Source organism: Phascolarctos cinereus, unplaced genomic scaffold, assembly GCF_003287225.1.
Source record: "Phascolarctos cinereus isolate Bilbo 61053 unplaced genomic scaffold, phaCin_HiC Scaffold_2;HRSCAF=192, whole genome shotgun sequence".
Lineage (NCBI taxonomy): Eukaryota > Metazoa > Chordata > Mammalia > Diprotodontia > Phascolarctidae > Phascolarctos > Phascolarctos cinereus.
The window spans coordinates 361,696,454-361,717,641 of NW_027555625.1; positions in this window are offsets into that span (position 1 = coordinate 361,696,454).

Here is a 21,188-nt window from a genome sequence, read left to right on the forward strand (position 1 = left end):
TTTCAGGGAATGGGGGAGGGGAGAAGACCCTAGAGCAAAGCCAAGTGAAGGGCACCCTGGCTCTCAGGCTGATGTTCACAGACAGCACGTATTACCATCGGACAATTCAGTTTGGGGAAATTGAAATCATCTTTCCAAAGTCAGCAGGCTTCTAGGGCCATATCCTGTCATTGTTTCCAAAGTGGGTTCCTGAGGGTGTGACACCCTAGGGGCGGAGAGAGGAAGGTAGACCAGAGCTTGCATACAAACCATGGCAGTATATTGAGCTTCGGGTCAGTGTTTTCTGAGGGACAGAGCCTTGGGTGAGGTGACTGTGAACCAAAAGTGTCTAGTAACCATTTCTTATCTAACAGTGGTGGTGTGTGTGCAGTTTGACTGAAGAGGGAAACTAACTACTTCCTTCTCTGACCCCCTCCCTCTTGTAGGTGGAGCCACTCTTTCTTAACCTTCAGGTGTCCCCATGGGCATTAATTTTCCCTTAGTTACCTATCTGGGGGGTGGGGGTAGGGAGAGAGAAGGATCTGGTTCTTCTAGTTTGCCCTGGACAGATGGTGGAGGAGGGGATTTGCCAGAGACCACTGCCTGAGGGAGGGACTTCCTCTTGCTTCTACTTACCAAAATTTCTCCTCCCACTATTGGCTCATTTTGTGTCATGAGTCTGGATTCATTTACATTTTTTCCTCATTTGGGTAGATTATGATGTTGTTCAGTTGTGTCTGATTCTTCGTGACCCCATCTTGGGTTTTCTTGGCAGATATACTAGAGTGGTTTCACATTTCCTTCTCCAGCTCATTTTACAGATGAGGAAACTGAGGCAAACTGGGTTAAGTAACTTGTTCAGGATCACACAGCTACTGTATGTCTAGAGCTATTTGAACTCAAGAAGATGAGTCTTCCTGATTCCAGGTCTGGCACTGTAGCCACTGAGCCACCTAACTATCCCCAAATTATAATAAATATGTAACATTAAAAGTGTTTTTGGTTTATCTCATGTCCCTCCAGCTGGTGAGTTCAGCAATTAAAAAGTGAATCTCCTCCCTCTGTATCCCAGGGTGACTGTCACTTCCTGCTTAGCTGCTGTTAGTTTTTCCCCAAGGATACACAAACACACAAAGAACAATATCTCAGAGAAACCAATTTCTTTAGGAGAACATTTATCAAATACAAATAACCAGGGCTCAGAGACATTTTGCATAAAACACTCCTTACTGAGGGAGATTAATTACTCAGTATTCTATGCCTGCATGAGATGAGAGGTTTGGGAGAGGAGAGATCCTGGTCTTCTGACTTCCACCTTTGAGAGGGAAGATACTCAGTTTCAGATTCTCTCTGCAGGGAGAGAAAGACTCTGGAAGGAAGCTGACAGTTAAAGGATTTCTCCAGATGACCTCTGGCACCTTGATTGTGTTCCTATCACCAGCTTACTATCCCAGAGACTTCAGTGAATTAATTTCCCCTTGGTTAAAATCTGGAATTCTCACTCTCTCTCTCTCTCTCTCTCTCTCTCTCTCTCTCTCTCTCTCTCTCTCTCTCTCTCTCTCTCTCTCTCTCTCTCTCCCTCTCTCTTTCTGTTTCTGTCTCCCTATCTCTCTGTCTCTCTGTTTCTGTTTTTTTTTGTCTCTCTCTCTGTCTGTCTCTGTGTCTGTCTGTCTGTCTCTTTCTCTGTTGAACTGAGATATCTTGCTTCCAGTTAAAGAGCTCATTCACTATATGTATTGTCTGATATACTTTCATCTGTATAGTTTCTCTGATTTCTCTGAGTGTTGACAGCTGAGATAAATGGATTTATTTGCTACCCGTATTCTTTGTGTAACTGATTTGATGGGAAGAGAGTCAAATCTTGGACATATAGCTTGAAGCACTCTTTCCTCATTAACGGATAGCAATCAGGAACACAGCTTGAAGCTAAAATGTGTTTCTTCTAGACCAACATTATTTGGGGGAGGCGGGGAGAGCAGAGAGATATAATTCTAGCCTAGTACTCATTCTCTGAGAAGAGCACAGTGGCCAGCCTTTAGTGTCAACCTCCTGCTTCCCCTAATGGCAAAAATCTGTCTTCTTTAAAGCAGAGTGGACAGAGGCTAGAGATATCTATTTGTACCTCCTGTGACCCACATCTAGACAGACACATGTTAACACATATGACCTGCATGGGCAACATACATACACCTTATATACCAAAAAAATAGACTATTTAAAGGAAAAATATGGCTTATATAGGCTCAGCACAATAGCCAGAGTGAAGTGTCAGATAGGTAAGAGTTTCACCTTTTGCAGTTATCCCCAAATGAGGGGAGCTATAATCTTCCCCAACTGGAACAATTGTAGTGACAGCTGGGGTAGCCAGAGAAACCCTGAGCTCTTGTCCTTTCTCATTCTCCTTCCAGTGCTCTCTGTGATTGAAGGCCCCAGGCATGGAGGTCATGGCATCTATGGTTGAAACTACTTGGATATGAAGGTTGTGTCAGCAACAGCTCTGCTTTCACACACCATCTTGACCACAATCTCTTTCTACAATTGCAGCAATGGCCTTTGGGGCTCAACCATCCTTCTGAATGACTGTACTTTTTCTGAAGCCATCACTAGACACAAGACCTCTCTTGCTCTTCTCTCTCCCACAGGGAAAAGAACAGTTGAACTTTCATAGTCTCAGGGCTCTCCAAGGTTCAAGTAGGTAAGGATTGCTGAGGTTCCCCTTACATTTACAAAATCATAAACTGTTAGCACTAAAAAGAACCTTAGTGAACTACATTTAACAGAGCAAGAAACTGAGACCCAGAGATGGAAAGTGACTTGTCTGAAGTGAAACATCCAGAAAGAGCGGCCCCAGAAACTGAATCCAAGTTCTTCTGATTCTGAAAATACGGCTCTTTCCATTACTCCATATTGCTTGGAATCTATAACCATCTCTTTGGCAAAGGGACAATGAGAGCATTTGCCTGGGTGGAACCCAGCCAGGGAAACACAGAAGGGCTTTTTAATGTTCTAACTTTACTTTTTTTCTTCTCCAAAATCTGAGAAAAAGCAATCTACATTCACTGTCCACTTTCTCTCTTTTTTATTCCTCAACCCTTTGCAATCTGGCTTTCTGTCTTATTACTTAATTAAAACTACTTTTTCTCAAGTTACCAATGATTTCTGAATTGTAGAATCTGCATGTCTTTTCTCAGTCCTAATCCTTCTTCTCCTATCTGCTACATTTGACACTACTGACCACCCTCTGCTCCAGTACATTTTCTTCTTTCTTGATTTTCATAACACTATCTTTTGTTTCTTCTCCTATCTATCTGACGACTCCTCAGTCACCATCACTAACTTACCATCCGCATCATGCTCCCACCTGTGAGCCAAGATTCTGTCCTAGGCCCTCTTCTCCTCTCCCTCTACAATCTACATTCACTCTCAGTAACCTTATCAGGTCCCATATTTTTAACTATTATTGTTATACATATGACCCATATATAAATACAACTATACGTATCTATTAATGTATATATGTATATATACATATATCCAACCTTTATATATGTACATATATGTATACAAACACATATTATATATGTATATGTACATATATACACACACATATTCACTTTTATGCATATGGCCTATATATAAGTGTATCTATATGTATCTGTAAATGTGTATGTATATATATATGTGTATACATATATAGTGTGTGTAGTATCTGTAAACGTATATACATATATACAGCTTATATATATGCACATTTGTATATATACACATATATTAACTTTTATGCATATGACTCATATATGAATATATATGTATCTGTAAATGTACATATGTACATCTATATCCAGCTATATGTATTTAAATGTATATATACATACACATACCCAGCTTTTACATATATACACACACATATTTTATATATACATATATCTGCTTTTATGCATATGACCCATATATAAGTATATCTATATGTATCTGTAAATGTAAATGTATGTGTGTATATATCTTTGTAAATATATGTGTATATAAATATATATATATATAGCTTATATATATATAACCATTTATATATATATATGCATATATATCCACTTTTATGCATATGACCCATATATTAATACATCTATGTGTATCTGTAAATGTATATGTGTGCATATATCCAGTTATATGTTACATATATAGATCTGTAAGTGTATATATACATATATCTAACTTTTATATATTAATATATCTGCTTTTATGCATATGACCCATATATAAGTATATATATATGTATATATAAATGTATGTATAGCTATAAGTGTGTGTGTGTGTGTGTGTGTGTGTATCATATACATACATTTATTTATATGCACGTATAGCTACTTTTGGATATATAACTCATATGTAAATATAACTATATGTATCTGTAAATGTATGTGTATATATATATCTAGCTATTTATAAAATGTATCTATATATATGTGTGTGTGTGTGTGTGTGTGTGTATATACATACACATACACATATCTAGCTCCAGACTGTCTCCTGAACTCCACTCTCACATCACTAATTACTTATTGGACATTTCAAATTAGATGTACCAGACAATACATTTGAAACCGAAATCATTATTCCCTCCACCCCCAACTATCCTCTTCCTCTTCCAAACTTCCCTGCTTCTGTTGAAGGCACTACCATTCTTTTAGTCTCCCAGGTTCCTGGCTTCAGCATTATCCTAGACTCTTCACTCTCGCACATCGCCTATCACTTGTTAAATCTTAGCAGTTCTATCTTTACAACATCTCTTGCATCTAGTCCCTTCTCTAGACACACACAGCTACCACTTTAGTTCAGAGCATCGTCACCTCTCACCTAGATTATTGCAACAACCTCCTAATTGGTCTCCCTACTTTAAGTCTCTCATCACTCTATTCCATCCTCCACACAGCTGCCAAAGTAAATTTTTTTAAAGCACGGATCTAACCATATGACTGATGTATTTAATTGCCGTGACTTCCTAATACTTCTAAGATCAAATATAAATTCTTCTATTTAACTTTTAAAATCCTACACAATCTACCTTTCCAACTTTTTTGGACATTATTTCCCCTCCTGCCCTCTGGGATCTAATCAAACTGGCCTTCTTTCTGTCCTTTAGATGTGACCCACCATCTCCTTTCTCAATGTCTTTGTACCCGCCACTCCATGTCTGGAATTCACTCTCTTCATAACTGTGTCTCATTAGAGTACCTCTGTTCCTTAAAGATATAGTGAGGCATCACTTACATGAAGGCTTTCCTGAGGCCCCCCTTCCCCCAACTACTAGTGTCCTTCCTTAGTGTACATGTAATGAGGCTGTCCCCTATATGTAACATGTATGGCTTGAAGGGAGGCAGAAGAGACATCCCCAGAGTCTTCTCCCATCCCCTTTCTCCAAGGGAGGTTTTATTTCCTGCCAGGAAGAGAAACAGGGGCTGGGGCCAGAAACTTGACCACTCTGCTCTCATCAGAGAGAAAGGGTACTGTGCTAGAATTATATCTATCTGCCCCTTTAAATATTGTTAGTTTTGGGGACATAATTTTCAGGTTCAAGCTAAGCTTCTAATTGCTGTTCATTAATGGAAAAAGGAGGACCTAAGGTTTATAGCTAAGAATTAGCATCCTTCCCATCAAATACCAATTCTATAATGAACGCACACATTAGTAATAGCAAAGAAACCCCTTTATCCAAGTCAATAACAAAACAGAAATTAGAGAAGGTATTCATTTTTGAATATATACAAAATAATGTAACATGAAGGATCTCTCTCATTGGGAGTGAGGTGACTCAGCTCAACCATGAGAAAGAGTCTCAGATCTCACTCAGGAGAAATTCCCCAAAGTCTCTAATGTAGCAAACTAGGCAAAGGTTAATCATTGTAGTAACAAATCCACTTTTTCCTATAATTGTGGATTAAATAGCCATACTTATTCTAGATGTACTTAATGCAGCCTTAGTCATGAAGACATTAAAATCTTCTAATGCAGCTTCTGTGAAGAAGAGCGGAGTCAGGGAAAGAGGTGACTCTGTGGCCTAGTCACGATGTCATTTCCAATTCCTTATGAGTCAATATATTCCTCCCGGATTCATAGGACCTTATGCAGTGGTGATGGTAAAAATTGACATGGGCAACACCAAATTGACCCCGCTTCCCAAATCCTTATAAGTAGATCTCCATGTAAGTTGGAAAGCTCTGTGGACCAGCTTTCTGTTCAATATAGAAGCTAGTTTACTTTATCTTTGCTCTTTCATTTACTTATAAAATGCTATTTATTTTGTTCACTTATTTGGGGAACTTTTTTAAATGTTCCTTGTTTTGTTAATCTGTAAAACTTTGTATTCAGGGGTAATTATAACTTTTATTTGTACATGTCTAATTACATATGATGTTTGAGACTACTGTAAGTAGGTGGTGCAGTTAGCCATCTTAGCATGAAAGCACTAAGAAACTGAGATGCCTGGAAGTTGGATCCAAGGTAGATTTTTGGACTTGGAACTGAGATTTCACTCTGTTGAAAACGAGCTAAGCTATGAACCTAATCCCTTTTCCTCCCCAAAGACTGAGGTGGTACAGGAGAAGAAAAGAATGATCCCACCTATATGTTGCGGGGAGTAAGTTTGTATATTTGTGATTATACCTTCTGAAGTAAATATTTGTAAAAAGCTAATCTGCCTGTTAGTGGCCAGTGGAACTAGAATGCAGGGGACCATTTCCCTACACTTGGGAAAACACCATGTACAGAGAGGCTAGACACTTAAGGGAATCAAAGAATCTCAGAGAAGTGAAAGGGTAAAATCTAACCCACCTGGCCATCAGGTAGTGGGGCCAAGGTAGTCTGTGTCACATAGATATATAGATAGATAGATATAGATATAGATATAGATATAGATATAGATATAGATATATGTATATGTATATATAGATATACCCGTATACACACATACACACATGTATGTGTGTATATTTATGTACATATGCATATATGTATATATTTGCATACATTTATATATTTTGTTTGTCTCTGTTTCTTCTCTCTCCTATTATAATGTAAACTCCTTGCTAGACAAGTTATGGCATATGAATATAATGGGATATTATTGCACTGTGAGAAATGAAGATATGGGTAGTTTCAGAGAAAACTGGGGTGATCTGTGTGAATTGAGGCAGTGATGTGAACAGAACCAGAAAAATAATCGATATAACAGCATTCTAAAGAAAACAACTTTGAAAGACTTGAGAACTATAATCAATAAAATGAACCCCCAGAATTCCAGAGGACTGATTGCCAGACAGGATGGACTTGAGATGCAGAGTAGTACATGTAGCCAAGGTAGGGATTTGACTGGTTTGACTATGTATATTTGTTTCAAGGACTTATTTTTTTCCAAAGATGGGGGCTGTAGGTGGAAAAAGGAGGATAGGGATAGAATAGCAAAAGAAGAATAAAGAAAAGAGTAAAAAGTAAGGCATCTTTTCTTCAAAATAAAGAGAAAAGAGAGAAGGCCAATTAGGATAATTTTCAAAGTTGTAGGTTGATTTTATATATAATATATTTAAAATATATTCCAGACCTTTTTTCTGCTCTACTTTGCCCATTCTATTTGGTGTTTGAAAAGTTCAGAATAAAAATAAAACAATGTAATCTCCTTGCAAGTAGGAGTTGTTTTATTCTTTGTACTTCTATTCCCAGCACCTAGCATAGTGCCTGGCACACAGCAGGTGCTTAATAAATGCTTGTTGATTAATTGACAGAGTTGAACTGAAAGGTTTTTTTTTTCAGGCAGGTGGCAGAGACTTTCATAACAACCCTCAAATTAATCAACTACCACCTAGAGGAAGAGCAAAGACTCTAAATAATATATGCCCCTCCCCTAATATGGTTTACTAGTTATTCTTCAGGGTGACTGGAAGAGTTCCCCAACTCATCAATTGTTTCCAGGTGTCTGAATCTTGCCTCTAGTGCTTATCAAAATCCAGTGCTTGGCACAACGCCTGGCATATAGTAGTCCCTTAATAAATTTTGAATTGAGTTATTGAATTGGGCCAATTGCTTAGGTCTCTGATTTTGTTCATCTGTAAAATGAAAATAAAGGAATAATGATATCTCTATACTACTGCCTTAGGCAACTAGGTGGTGCAGTGGATAGAGCACCAAGCCTGGAGTCAGGAAGACTCATTTTCTGGAATTCAAATCTGGCCTCAGACACTTAGCAGCCATGTGACCCTGGGCAAGTCACTTACCCTATTTGCCTCAGTTTCCCCAGCTGTAAAACGAGCTGGAGAAGGACATGGCAAACTGCTCCAGTATCTTTGCCAAGAAAACCCCAAGTGGGGTCACAGAGTCAGATATGACCGGAAGAAATGCCTGAACAATGAACTACTCCCTCGTAGGATTGTTTTTGAGAATCAAACCATATAATGTATGTAAAGCACTTCAAAAACCTTAAAGCAAGATAAATATGTCAGTTATGCCCTTCTAACTATGGGTGTTCCCCCAAGTTGCTTCCCTAGTTCTTCTCTTTATGTCTGTGTCTCACTGTCTCTACCTCTCTGTCTCTATCTCTGGTTTGTCTCCGTCTCTGTCTCTCTCAACTCATCAGCACCCGTGGATTTAGCCATCATCTCTATGCAGATAATTCTCAGATGTATATACCCAGCACTAGGCTCTTTCTCTACCCCTTACCCCTACTTTCAGTCTTCTATCACCCACTGCCTATTAGACATTTCAAATTGAGTGTCCTAGACACAATTTGAATTTAACATGTCCAAAACTGAATTCATTTTTCCCACCCCACCCCCATCCACTCTTCCAAACTTCCCTATTTCTATTAAAGGCATCACACCCTTCCTATGTCTTGGGTTCATAATTTTAGCATTATCTTACAATCTTTGGTCTCCTTCAGCCCACATAGGCTATCAGTTGCCAAATCTTGACATTTCTGTTTTCACAACATCTCTCCATGACCTTCTCCCCACTCACAAAGCTACCACTTAAATCCAGGCCTTCATCACCTCTCACCTAAAATTATTGCAACCTCCTAATTGGTCTCCCTACCTTAAGACTCTCATCACTACATTCCCGACTATACAGTTGCCAAATTAATTTTCCTAATTGTGTGATATCCCTACCCATCTAACATCAGTAGCTTCTAGCTCCCTCTAGAACAAAATATAAACTCCTCTGTTCAGTCTTTAAAACCTGACACAACCTGCTTTCAATCTACCTTTCCAGCTTCACTGGACGTTACTTGCCTTCCCATGCTCTGTGATCCAACCAGACTAAAAGCCAGCTAATTACATGATGCAAGCAGTACGCATTGTAGGTACAAGTATTATTTTCCCCATTTTTCACATGACATAAAGTGACTTTCTCAGGGAGCCGATATTTCTATTGCCTTCCACCCTAGTCAGATCACAACTTAAGTATTGTGTCTGATTTGGGGGTGCTACATTTTAAAGGAATAGATCACCTTGTATTTACTTGGTATGTGTTTCATATATTACGTATTTATATGCTCACCTGCTCCCATCTCCCCACAGAAAATAAATTCCCTGAGGGCAGGGATTTTTGCCTTTGTATCCCCAGTGCCTAGCATATTTCCCGGCATATTGTAGGTGTTGAATAAATGCTTACAGATTGGCTGATTAATTATATTCCAAAGACATGATCAGGATGCTGAGAGGACTGGAAACTATGTCATGCCAGAAAGAATTAGGAACCTTTAAAAATCAGGCAACAAGCATTTATTAAGCACCTACTCTGTGCCAGCACAGAGGAAATGATCCGAAGGAGGATCCAGCAAAACAGATGGTTGGAAGGAGTGGTCAGATGGGTAAAAGAGAACCAGGAGAGAGCGATACCCTGAAAACCCTGAGAAAGAAAATATCAAGGAGAGAATAATCAACAATGCCAAAGGCTGCAGAGAGGCCAAGAGGAAGGAGGATTAAGAATTGGTCATTACAACCCAGCTTTTTAAGCTTGAAGTCCAATAATCTTTCTATTTAAATATTCAAATGGTTCTGGAATCTCATCAATTTGGAAGTTACCTCTGACTTAGACATTAAGTACTACAGATTTAAATCCATCTACATCTACCCATCCTATCTAGTTCTTGTCTTTGTCCTCCCATAAGCTTAACACATGGGTCCAATTTGCTGGAAGACTTTCTTGCTTTCTCCTGACATGATGAGCACTCTGGCTGGGCCATCATCCCTTGCCCTCACCTTTTGACCAGCCCAAACTCTCTTCCTAGCATCCACTTCCTTAAAGACAATTTACATTGCTTGTTCTTCTTTGGACTTCCTCATTGGCTATAGATTGCTATCTGCTCACACCTAATGTGCTCCTCCATTGCTATTTGTGTGAGACTCATTTTATCCTCAGGATGCAGTGGTATTCCAAGTCTCACGGTCATATAGCAATGCCAATAGAATGTTGGTATTTTTAAAAATGGGCCTTTGCTTTCATGAGAAACCTAGGGTTATTAAAAGAGTTTTGAGTTTTCCTAAGGGCAATCCAGCCCACTCTCATCTTGTTCAGTTCTGGGTCCAACTAATCCATCTGTGCTATCTATTCCAGATATTCATACTGATGGACAAGCTCTATGAACTGTCCATCCAAATGCATGTTTTAACCAGAGAACTAAGATGTTCTTCGCTTACTTGGTCTTTTATATGTGGACAGTCAGGCCAAATTCCGTTGAGTGATTAGAGATCTCTTCCAAGAGTCTCTGAAGTGTTCTGGGGATTCATACAAAATATTATCTGCAAATGAGCACTTGGAAGATCTAACCATCCACAGAGAATCTTTCTCCACCCTGGACTCTTCCAAGGATCTTCTCTATGACAGTGGCAAACACTGGTTTTGTGCTTCCCCTGATGTTTCTGATCTGAGGGTGATCGAATAGTATATTTTCATTGTATCTTCTAAGGAATCGTGAGTGATTTTATGTATGTAGAGTAGACACCTTGTTGTAAAAAGTCCTGGGAGGTGGCATTTTGTTCTACTGAATCAAATGTTTGTTTATTTGTTTTTGGTAATTAACAACCAATAAACTCAGTGGGTTGATATTCTCAGCACCTTCCAGCTCATTATTAAATGATAAAGATGTGATTCATTGTTGAATATTGCTTGCAAAAGTCTATTGTCTAGTGATATCCTTGACAGGGATGCTCTCAATTCACGAAGAGATGACTAGGAGGGCAGGTTTAGAAGCTGGTCATTGTTAATATCCTGTCAATTGTCCTTTTCCATATTAAGAGAGTCAGTGGTTGTATGTGGATCTTGTCTTCGCAGCTAATCCTTAAAAGCAGAGACTACAAAACTATATCCATAGTCAGAAGGGGCCTTAAATCATATGATGTTAGAGCTAGAAGATACCCTAAGATAGCAGAATATAGTTGTCAATGCATGGAAGAACTTGAAAGATCATGTAGGTTAATCCCTATATTTTGCAGATAAAGAAACTAAGGCCCAGAGAAGGAAAATTACTTTCTCAAAGTAACATAATTAGCATCTTCTGTATACTTCATCTTTATTCCCCTCCCCAGCACCTAGCAAGGTGCTGAATACACAGTAACAGTAATTCTAGTAATTATAGGCTTTACAAAGCACTTTCCTCACAATGTTTTAAGTTCCGTTTGACATGTTATTATCTCTACTTTACAAATGAGGAAACTCAGACTTGAGGCTGTGAAGAAAGTTGCCTAAGATTACATAGCTAGTAAGTTTTGGAGCCAGGATTTGGATTGAGGTTGTATTGCTCCCAGTCCAGTTTTCTGTCTACTGTCAATAAATTCTTGTCATCTCTTTGATTCCTGAGTCATCAACGTGCCCAAGATGAGTCCAATTCTACTCTGTCTCTCCTAGGGCAGCCTGGGACTCCTGCTGCAGAAAAAGACCTTTGGAAAGGGGGCCTGCTTTTGAAAAAGCTTTGTTCTCAGACACGGTTGGATGCCCTCATCTAGTCTGATAGAAACATTCCTCCCCTCCCCCCAGCCCTGCTTCTTATGGACTCCATCCTCCCTGTCACAGGGTATTGGACATGGCTCTGGGAATGTGGGAATTCCTAGCTGTTGCTTTCCCAAGGGAAAATAGTGGTATTGGATTTGCTTTTTTTAATCACAAAAAGTAGCATTTTAAATACTTGAGCTTAAGTATTACTTGAAAGAACTTCGTCTTAGCTGCTGTCACTCTCTTTCTCTCGTCTTAGGACACCTGATCCCAGGATCCTTTCAGGCCCAATACTATGTCAATCATTGAATCATAAAGTCTCAAAGCTGGAAGGGACCCCTATGATCCTCTAGTCCAACCCATAAACTTAAAAGAATCCCCTCCATAGTGCTTCCAGTGAGTAGTTATCCAGACTTTACTTGAAGAATTTCTGTAGTAGGGAAACTTTCCACTGTTGACCCAAATTATCCCATAGTACTTTTGGGTATGTTTAGGAAGGTTAACTTTATGCTAAATCTACATCTGTCACTTGGCAGCCTTCATCCATTACATCTAGTTCTATCTTCAAGCAAGAGATGTCTAAGCCTTCTTCCATATAACAACCCTTCAAATACTCAAAGACAGTGACATGACCCCCTCAGGCCTTCTTTTCTACAGACAACATTCTCAGTTTCTTCAGATATTTCTTAGACAGAATGGTCTGAAGACATAAAGCTGAAAGGAAGGAACTCTAGGGATCATTGAATCCAAACCCATCATTTTAACACCTCAGAAAACTGAGGCCAAAGCAGCAGAGGGATTAGCCCAAGATTATACAGCTAGTCCTTTCAGTTCAATTCAACCAATATTGACTGAGCATCTACTATGTACGTGGCTTTGTCCTTGGTGCAGAGATTATTGTTGTTCAGTTGTTTCAGTAGTGTCCATTTAGAGTTTTCTTGGCAAGGATATTGGAGTGGTCTGCCTTTTCTTTCCCCAATTCATTTTACAGATGAGGAAACTGAGGCAAACAAAATTAAGTGGCTTCTCCAGGGTCACATAGGTAGTAAGTGTCTGAATCCAGATTTGAACTCAGGAAGATGAATCTTCCTGACTCCAGGCCAGCCACTCTATGCACTGTGCCACCTAGCTGCCCCCAGCACAGAGAAAGAAGCTAGAGATTAAGAAGACACAGCCAGTCTCAGAGGACAGATGAGGCAAATAGCTATAACACAAGGGAATATATTACTACCTAGGCCACAGGAAAAAGTACATACAGAAGGCTAGGAGAGTTCAGAGCAAGAAAGGATAATTTTAAGCTGAAAAGATTGGGGAAAACCTCCTGAAAGTGGTCTTATAACTTAATCTTGAAAGCTAAGTGAGATTTCAATAGGTGGAGGTTTTTAATTGGATTTAGGGGTGGGGTGTAGTTTCCATCTATACAGAACTCTGAGAAAATATAGGGTATGTGGATGAGTCTTAGATGGTCTTCCTGTTTTATCCTAGAGGAATTTCCATCTCTCCTCAAGTACACAATGCTCATTTCCTATTTCAATTTCCCACAGCCGCCCAACTGGAGTGACCCCTCAAAGGTCTCTCCCCCTCTGGCAGAGGATCCTGCTTCTACCCTTCCCCAGTCCTCTCTCCCCATTAAACTTTATCTATTCTATAGCCAATTTCCTCCAGGATCTTAGGTGCTCAGGTGACAGGAGGCTAAACTGACCAAGAATCCAGATTTGGTTTATTTAGCATCACAAAGATGAAAGAACAAGAAGTTAAGCACCCCTAAACTGAGTCATCTGCCTCCCTCCATCTCCTCATGCTTGAATTTCCTTCCTTCCACACTTCAGGTATGCCTAAAGAATTCCTAAACCACACATGCCTGTTGACCACAAAAAGAAAAAGAGAATGAGATGTCTTAAACCCTGGCTCTAAATCAGATTATACCAAGGGAAATCAGGGTAAGAACAGAGAGAGAAGCATTCCTCCTCACTAGTTCATCATCCTAGTAGGAATTAGGTAGCTGCCATTCTAGAGAATGATCTAGATATCACCTGCAGAATGGGTATCTAGCAGTCTTGGTCAGCTGCTTGAACCTATGGCTTCACCTGCCCCTGTTAACTCCTAAAAACTCTTCCAATCACAAACTGATGACATCAGTTTTTTGCTTCCTGTAGCCTGCAGAGGAAGCAACAATCCAACTCCCATACTACCCATCAGTCACCATATTTCACATTAAGAATTGCCTAAGAAACTTTAAATTTTGTTTTACTAGAATTTAGGTGAACTTTATCAACAGCATTCGTTTGATCTTTCAGTTTAATGAACTTGTCAGAAAAGGAAAGGAAAGTTAGTTTGGCATGACCTATTCTTGGTAATCTTTTTGATCTTTACTTCATTGGATACAGAGAAAGCTTTCAATGGAATGCATCATTTAAAACCACTAAAAAATATAGTAATGGGAAAATCTTTCCTACATATGACAAAATATATATGCCTCTATGTGAGTGTGTATAAAATAATGATCTGGCATTATTTTCAATGGTGAAAAACTAGATGCAATCCCATTAAATTCAGGAGTAAAACATGGTTATATACTCCCATCATTCTCATTTAATATAGTCTTAGAAATGTTAAATATAGTAATGTCATAAAAAGAAATTAAAGGCATAAACATAAGTAATTTAGAAGTTAATTATCTGTAGTTGAAGATGACATGATGCCAGCAAGCAATTCCAAGAGTATTAACAAAAGAAAAGAGATGGTAATTTTATCAATGTAGTGGGATATAAAATAAACTCACAAAAATAATTTTTGTTCCTCTATACCACCAGTAAAAACCAAGAAAACATGATAGATAATTTTATAATAATTATGAGAAGCATCAGATATTTAGTCACCACTTACCAAGATAAATAATAGACATATGAAGCTAACTTGACATTATTTTGAAATAAATTAAAAGAAAACTGAACAAATAGAAGATATACTAATTGCTAGCATTTATATAGCACTTTAAGGTTAATAAAGTGTTATATATCTGTTATCTCATTTGATCCCAACAACAACCTGGGTGACATATTATTATCTTCATTTATAGAAGAAGACACTGCAGCCCTGGAAGATAAAGTAACTTGTCTAAAGTCACATGCTTAATAGCTGTAAGGCAGGATTTGAACTCAGATCTTCTTGACTCCATTCTATCCACCGTACCACCTATCTCCCTTAGGGATATTCTCTGTTCATAGTTAAGTTAAGCAAATGTGGCAATCCCAAACAAATTTACAGATTTTACACAATACCAATCAAAATATCAATAATCTATTTCATGTGATTAGATAAAATCCTGACAAAATGTAGATGAGAAAGTAAATGGGCAAGAATATCAAGAAAAATGATGAAAAGGAAAATGCTTCATCAAATCAATAATTACAAAATAGTTAATGTCAACATTTACTAAGCATTTACTATGTTCCAGGCATGCTGGGAAGTTCTGGGAGTGTAAAGAAATTCAAAAAACCCCAGTATTTCTGCCCTCAAAGAGCTTACATTCTAATGAGAGAATAACATACAAATAGCCATGTACATACAACTTACAAACAGTGTAAATAGAAGGTTGGTAGGTTGTTTATTGTCCTTCATTCTCAAAAAGAACCAAAATGGCATCACTATGTTTGAGTCAAGTTACAGTGTGTCTGACTGTGGCTGATCAGACCAATATGAGCTCAGAATGCTCTACCACAGCTCAGGCACAAAAAGTCTGTGTGGACCTTTGGGGTAGATTCTCTAAATCGGCACATCTCATGTTTCTTTTGAGGTACTTTAATTTGGTTTTGTTCATAGAGCACATCTTCTCTGAAGGTGCACCATGCTGAGCGGTCCTGTGCCAATGTCTCCCGTGTCACACAATCAATTCCAAAGTTCTTAAGAGAAACTTTGAGAGTGTCCTCATATTGCTTCTTCTGACCACCATGTTAACACTTGACCTGTTTGAGTTCTCCATAAAATAATCTTTTAGGCAAGCATACATTTGGCATTCCAACAACATGGCCAGCTCATTATAGAGGGGTTAGGAAGGGTTTTTTCTAGAAGATGAGATTTTAGTTAGGATTTGAAGAAAGCCAAGGAAGTCAGTAAGCAGAGATGAGGAGGGAAAACATTCCAGGCATAGGAGACAGCCAGAGAAAATGCCAAGAGCCAAGAGATGGAGTGTCTTGTTTGGAACAACAAGGAAGTCAGTGTCATTGTATCAGAGTTGCTGAAGTTTTTTGAGTAGAGGTTGGAGGCTAATTTGGTCAGATTGGGCAAATTTTGAAGGAAAGATGAGTTCTATTTTGAACTTGCTGAGTTTAAGAAGTTGATGAAATATACACTTGGAAATGTCTGTAAGACAGTTGGTGAAATGAACTGGAGCTCAGGAAAAAGATTAGGGTTGGACATACAGATCTAGGAATTATCTGTGTATATAATAATTGAACCACGGGAGCTAATAGGGTTACTAAGGGAGATAGTAGAGAAGAAGAAGAGAAGAGAGCCTAGGAGAGAACCTTAGAGTCACCCATTGTTGAATGGGCATGACCTGGATAAGCAAAGGAGATTGAGAAGCGGGTAGTCAGACAAGTAGGGGGAGAACTAGGTGAGAGTAGTGAAAAGAAAACTTAGAGGAGAGGATATTGAGAAGGTAATTGAGTCTCCAAATTTGAAGACAGGTCAATAAGGAGGAAGATAATTGAGAAAACACTGTTACAACTGGCCATTAAGGTATCATTAGTAACGGTGGAGCAAAACTTTCAGTTGAATGACGAAGTTAGAAATTAAAATTGCAATGGATTTAGAAATGAGAGAAGAGGGAGTGGAGGCACCTCGTGTAGATTGGGTTTCACCAGAAGTTTAGCTAAGAAGGGGAGAAGAGATACAGATTGAATACTACCTGGGGATGGTAGCATCAAGTGAAGATTTTTTGAAAACTGTATGTTCCTAGAAAAATAGAGCAATAGATGGATTCAAAATAAGAGGCAACTCAAAAATAGAACCAAGTGTAGTTAAGAAATTAATATTTTATAAACTCAACCTGAAAAAAATCAGTGGGGAACAAAATCACTAGACAATAGAGACAATTAAAGAAAAATGCTTTTTAAAAATCATACCTCGTAGCAGAAAGTACAATCAATTCTAATTATGTCAATGATCTAAATATTTTTAAATTATTTTAATAGCAAAGGAATAATATTTTCAGTTATTGAGGAAGAACATTTTTATTATGCAAATGGAATTTTTGGAGACAAAGCCTATGGTTATCAAGCAAATGGAACTATCAAAGATCAAATCTATTGTTTTGATTACATAACAGTAAAAGGATTTACACAAAAAAAATAACATTTCTGGAATTAAAAGAAAAAAGGGTTGGAGAAAATACTTGAAAGCAATATATCGTAGAAGGACTGACATCTGGAATCTATAAAGGACATATCAATAAGAGTTATAGTTACTTTCCAATAGAGAATTGATCAAAGACATGAACAATTTTCAAATGAGAAAACTATAAACCCATAAACAAATGCTCAAATTCTTTAACATGCAAATGAAGAGAACCTTAAGGTACCACCATGGACTCTCTAAATTGGAAAAGGATTTAGTTCAGTATTGGTAAGGCTGCAGGAGAAGAGGCATGCTGGTCTTATTGTTGACACCATAACATTTAGGGAAAACAATATGGCGTACAAAAGAGTCACAAAACTCATAAGTTCCCTCTGAAACATTGATTCCAGCACCAAGACTATCATAAATGTACTGGGAACTAGAGTACATTTTTCTCTGCCCACTAGAGCAACGTCAGGGGAGTTTTGAGTTGTCTATCTCCCTCTCCAGTAAATACCTCTAAAAATGACATTCACACTTATGTGATGCTTCGATATTTACAAAACGCTCTCTTCATAACAACTTCATAAGGCGAGTGGTTCAAATATTATTACATGTATTTTGTAGAAATTGGGGTTCTGAGAGATTGTGTCAAAATCATGGTCATATGTTAGGTTCAAAATCCAAGTATTCTGGCTATAGCGCTGTCCAGTTGGCCCCATGTAGATTTGTGAAACCCAAACTTACTGAAAAGACAATATCAACTCTGAAACTCACACCTCCCTCAATACCACCTGCCTCTGGGGTCCTTCCCTCCTTCTAATTGGAGAGAGCAGAGAGTGAAGGTCAGAGAGCTCCTTCCAGATCCCCCTCCCCAGGGCAGCCATCTCATCATTTCCCACCTGGCTGCAGGACTTCATCTTGCCCATATTCCTCCCTCTTCTCCCCAACTTTTTATGTTTTGTGTACCCCCATTATACTGTGAACCCCTAGAGGGCCTTTCTTTGTCTCCTCAGCAACCACCACAGTGCTAGGCACTTAATAAATGTTTATTGACTGACTCAATGAATGAATGGAAGGTGTGAATCAGCAGAACTATGAGATCTGCTGGAGTTTTGGAACCATGGAGTCACTCTTACCTGAACTGGTACTGGGGATGGAGGCCTGTTTGGAGGGTGAAAGGGGAGATGTGTTCCTATTCACTGGGGATGCTTCCATGAAGCCAGACAGTGACAGAACCATTGAGAATTTTGTTCTCAAAGAGGACCATCACATCAGAGAGGTGATGCCATGACCTGCAAGTGAATTGGATTTAAGTGAGAGAGGGTTGTGCAAAGTCACCATGCTCACGTTCTCCTCCAGAATCATCTGGGTCCAGTGGCCAGATATAGATTAGGACAACTGGAGATGGTCCCGGATGTAGTGGAAGACCATGGACTTTTTAAGCTAATGTCTTTAACAGGTCTGGTCTGACTGAGGCAATGCCCGTTCAGTGATTAAGGCTAGGTAAGAAATGAGACAGAGAATGGTCTCTTTTTATCTAGTAAAAAAAAATCAACCTAGGAGGGGAAGACCCTCAGGGCTTCTGGTCAAAACAGAAACAATTACTATTTACATTCACTATGAACCAATCAGGGCCCAGACAATGATAAAGTGGGGCTCAGCCTGGGACTTATTGTTGGCCAATCAATGAGAGCCTGAATGGTTTGGGTTTAAGGTTGTACCAAGCCGCTTTGTTGTTTGTCCTTGGTTCTCAAAGAGAGCCATGACATCAGGGAGGTGATGCTATGACATGCAAGTGAACTGGATTTAAGTGAGGGAGGGAGTTAAGTCACCAGCCTCACTTTCTCTTCTGGAGCTACCTGGGTCCAGTGGCAAGATACAAATCAGGACGACTAGAGATGGACCTGGATGCAGTGGGAGACCTTGGCCTTTTTCAATAGAATTGTAGAGCAAGAGAGAAATCTAGAAAAGGGCCCCTTGTTTGGCGCTGTGTTAGAAATGGATTCAGAGAAATCCAGTTGTTTCTTGCCAAGACAAGAGCTCTGAAAACACTCTATTAATGGATTGTCACTCGTCTCTGATTAAGACACGGCAAAAAAGGACATCCGGTGCCATCTGCTGGGAGGATCAAAGGTGTGCAAGAGGAATGGTGGGATAAGTATTTGCCAAGAGCTGCAGAAGAGTACCAATGTCATATTAACATTGTAGAGAATTACAGACAAGAAGGGATGATATACAGAATAGCAGAGGAGCCACAACAGAAAAAAAAAAGTGATGAGGGCATTGATATTCCTACTGTACCCCCATCATATTCCAGTGTGCCCCAGGGTGTATCCCCACTATCTCTAAACTGGCTTGATAACCCAAATCACCTTTATCCCGGCTCCAGTAAGGGACTATGACCACATTGCTACAACTCAGAATTCTTGCTCATGGGGCTCCTAGGAACAACCCTGGTGTGTGTTTATGAAGGAAGGTAGGCAACGGGTATACTCTAACTACTTGCCATTGTAGTTACTGAGTTCCTACCAGTGTGCTTACCATTTACTCAAAATCAGTCACCATGACACCATTAACTCTTAAATAGGAAACATTTCCTAAGTAATAAGGTAAAAGCAGTAATAATCATGTCATTTACTCAAAAGAATACAAAAGTAGGAATAATTATAACATTTACTTAATAGACAACCAGAGTAGGAATAATCATAATGTAAGAGTCCATCCATCAACTTAAGTCATACCCTCCAACCGTCCACACTAAATTCACTGGGGAAAATGAAAACATACTTAAAGAAACAAATTATAGAGAAATGTGAGTGGTAAAACCTACATACCTAAGGCAACTAACTCATAGCCCTGGACTGAAGACTTTGATGTTTTTGGTCCCTTCAAGAACAATATATACCACATGAAGCTGTTTCTCTATTAGTTGTTCTTCCTTTTGTCCTAACTTTTCTGCTAGGAGATCATCTGATACAGAGTTCATGAAGCAGGGACAAACTCTTTGCATTCATAACCTCCCTTAACAGAGAACTGAGAAAAATCATTTTACTCTTTCACCAAAGTTGTGCCAAGCCCCTCAGATCTTCAAATAGCAAGAGATTCTCTTTGTTCAATCAGCTCCAAGCCATTTCTCACAGTAAAATTCAGCTCACAGCAACAAAGATACAAAGCCAGTCCTTCCCCTCCTGTTTCTTCCTCTCAAACCAGAGAAGGAAGGAGAGGACAACACAGGTACCCCTGAGAGGTAGTAGATAGCACGGGAAAGCAATAATCTCTTATTGCTCTTCACTTAGCAGCAAAATTTAACTCCCTTCCAATATCAATAGCTATGCCAGCCTTTTCTCCTCAATCAGTAAAGCAATCCCCTCTTCCAATCAGCAGGTTCCCAGCCAAACAGCTAAAGTATCATCTGGAAGCCTTCTGTGCCTTCTGTTCTCTAGCTTCTTGAAACTCCTCCTGTGATCAATTTACTCTCCTGCTTCTTCTTCTTCTGTTTATATCTCCATATAGCTTCTCAAAGATTCTTCTCTGGCTTCTTAACATCTTCTGAAGCCCTAAATCAGAATCTCTTGGTGGTCAGTGACTCATCTTTGCCTTTGAGGTAAAATTCAAGAAATCCACCTTTCTGTTAGATATGATCCCAACAGCCCTGTGGTCCCTCATTAGTTAATTTATAATTTTGCCAATTATAACCTTTAAAACTCTAAAAAAACCTTTCACATGCAAATTAATTGATTAACAATACCTCGCAGCTATCACTTCCTCCATCATTACTCTACCTTCAAACAGGTCCCTTCAGTACATTCATCTAAAGGGTAGTTCTCTGCCTGGTCCTCAGAACATTTGTCTCTCCTCATCATTCTATTTGTGGTGCTTTCTTCAAAAGTTAGTTT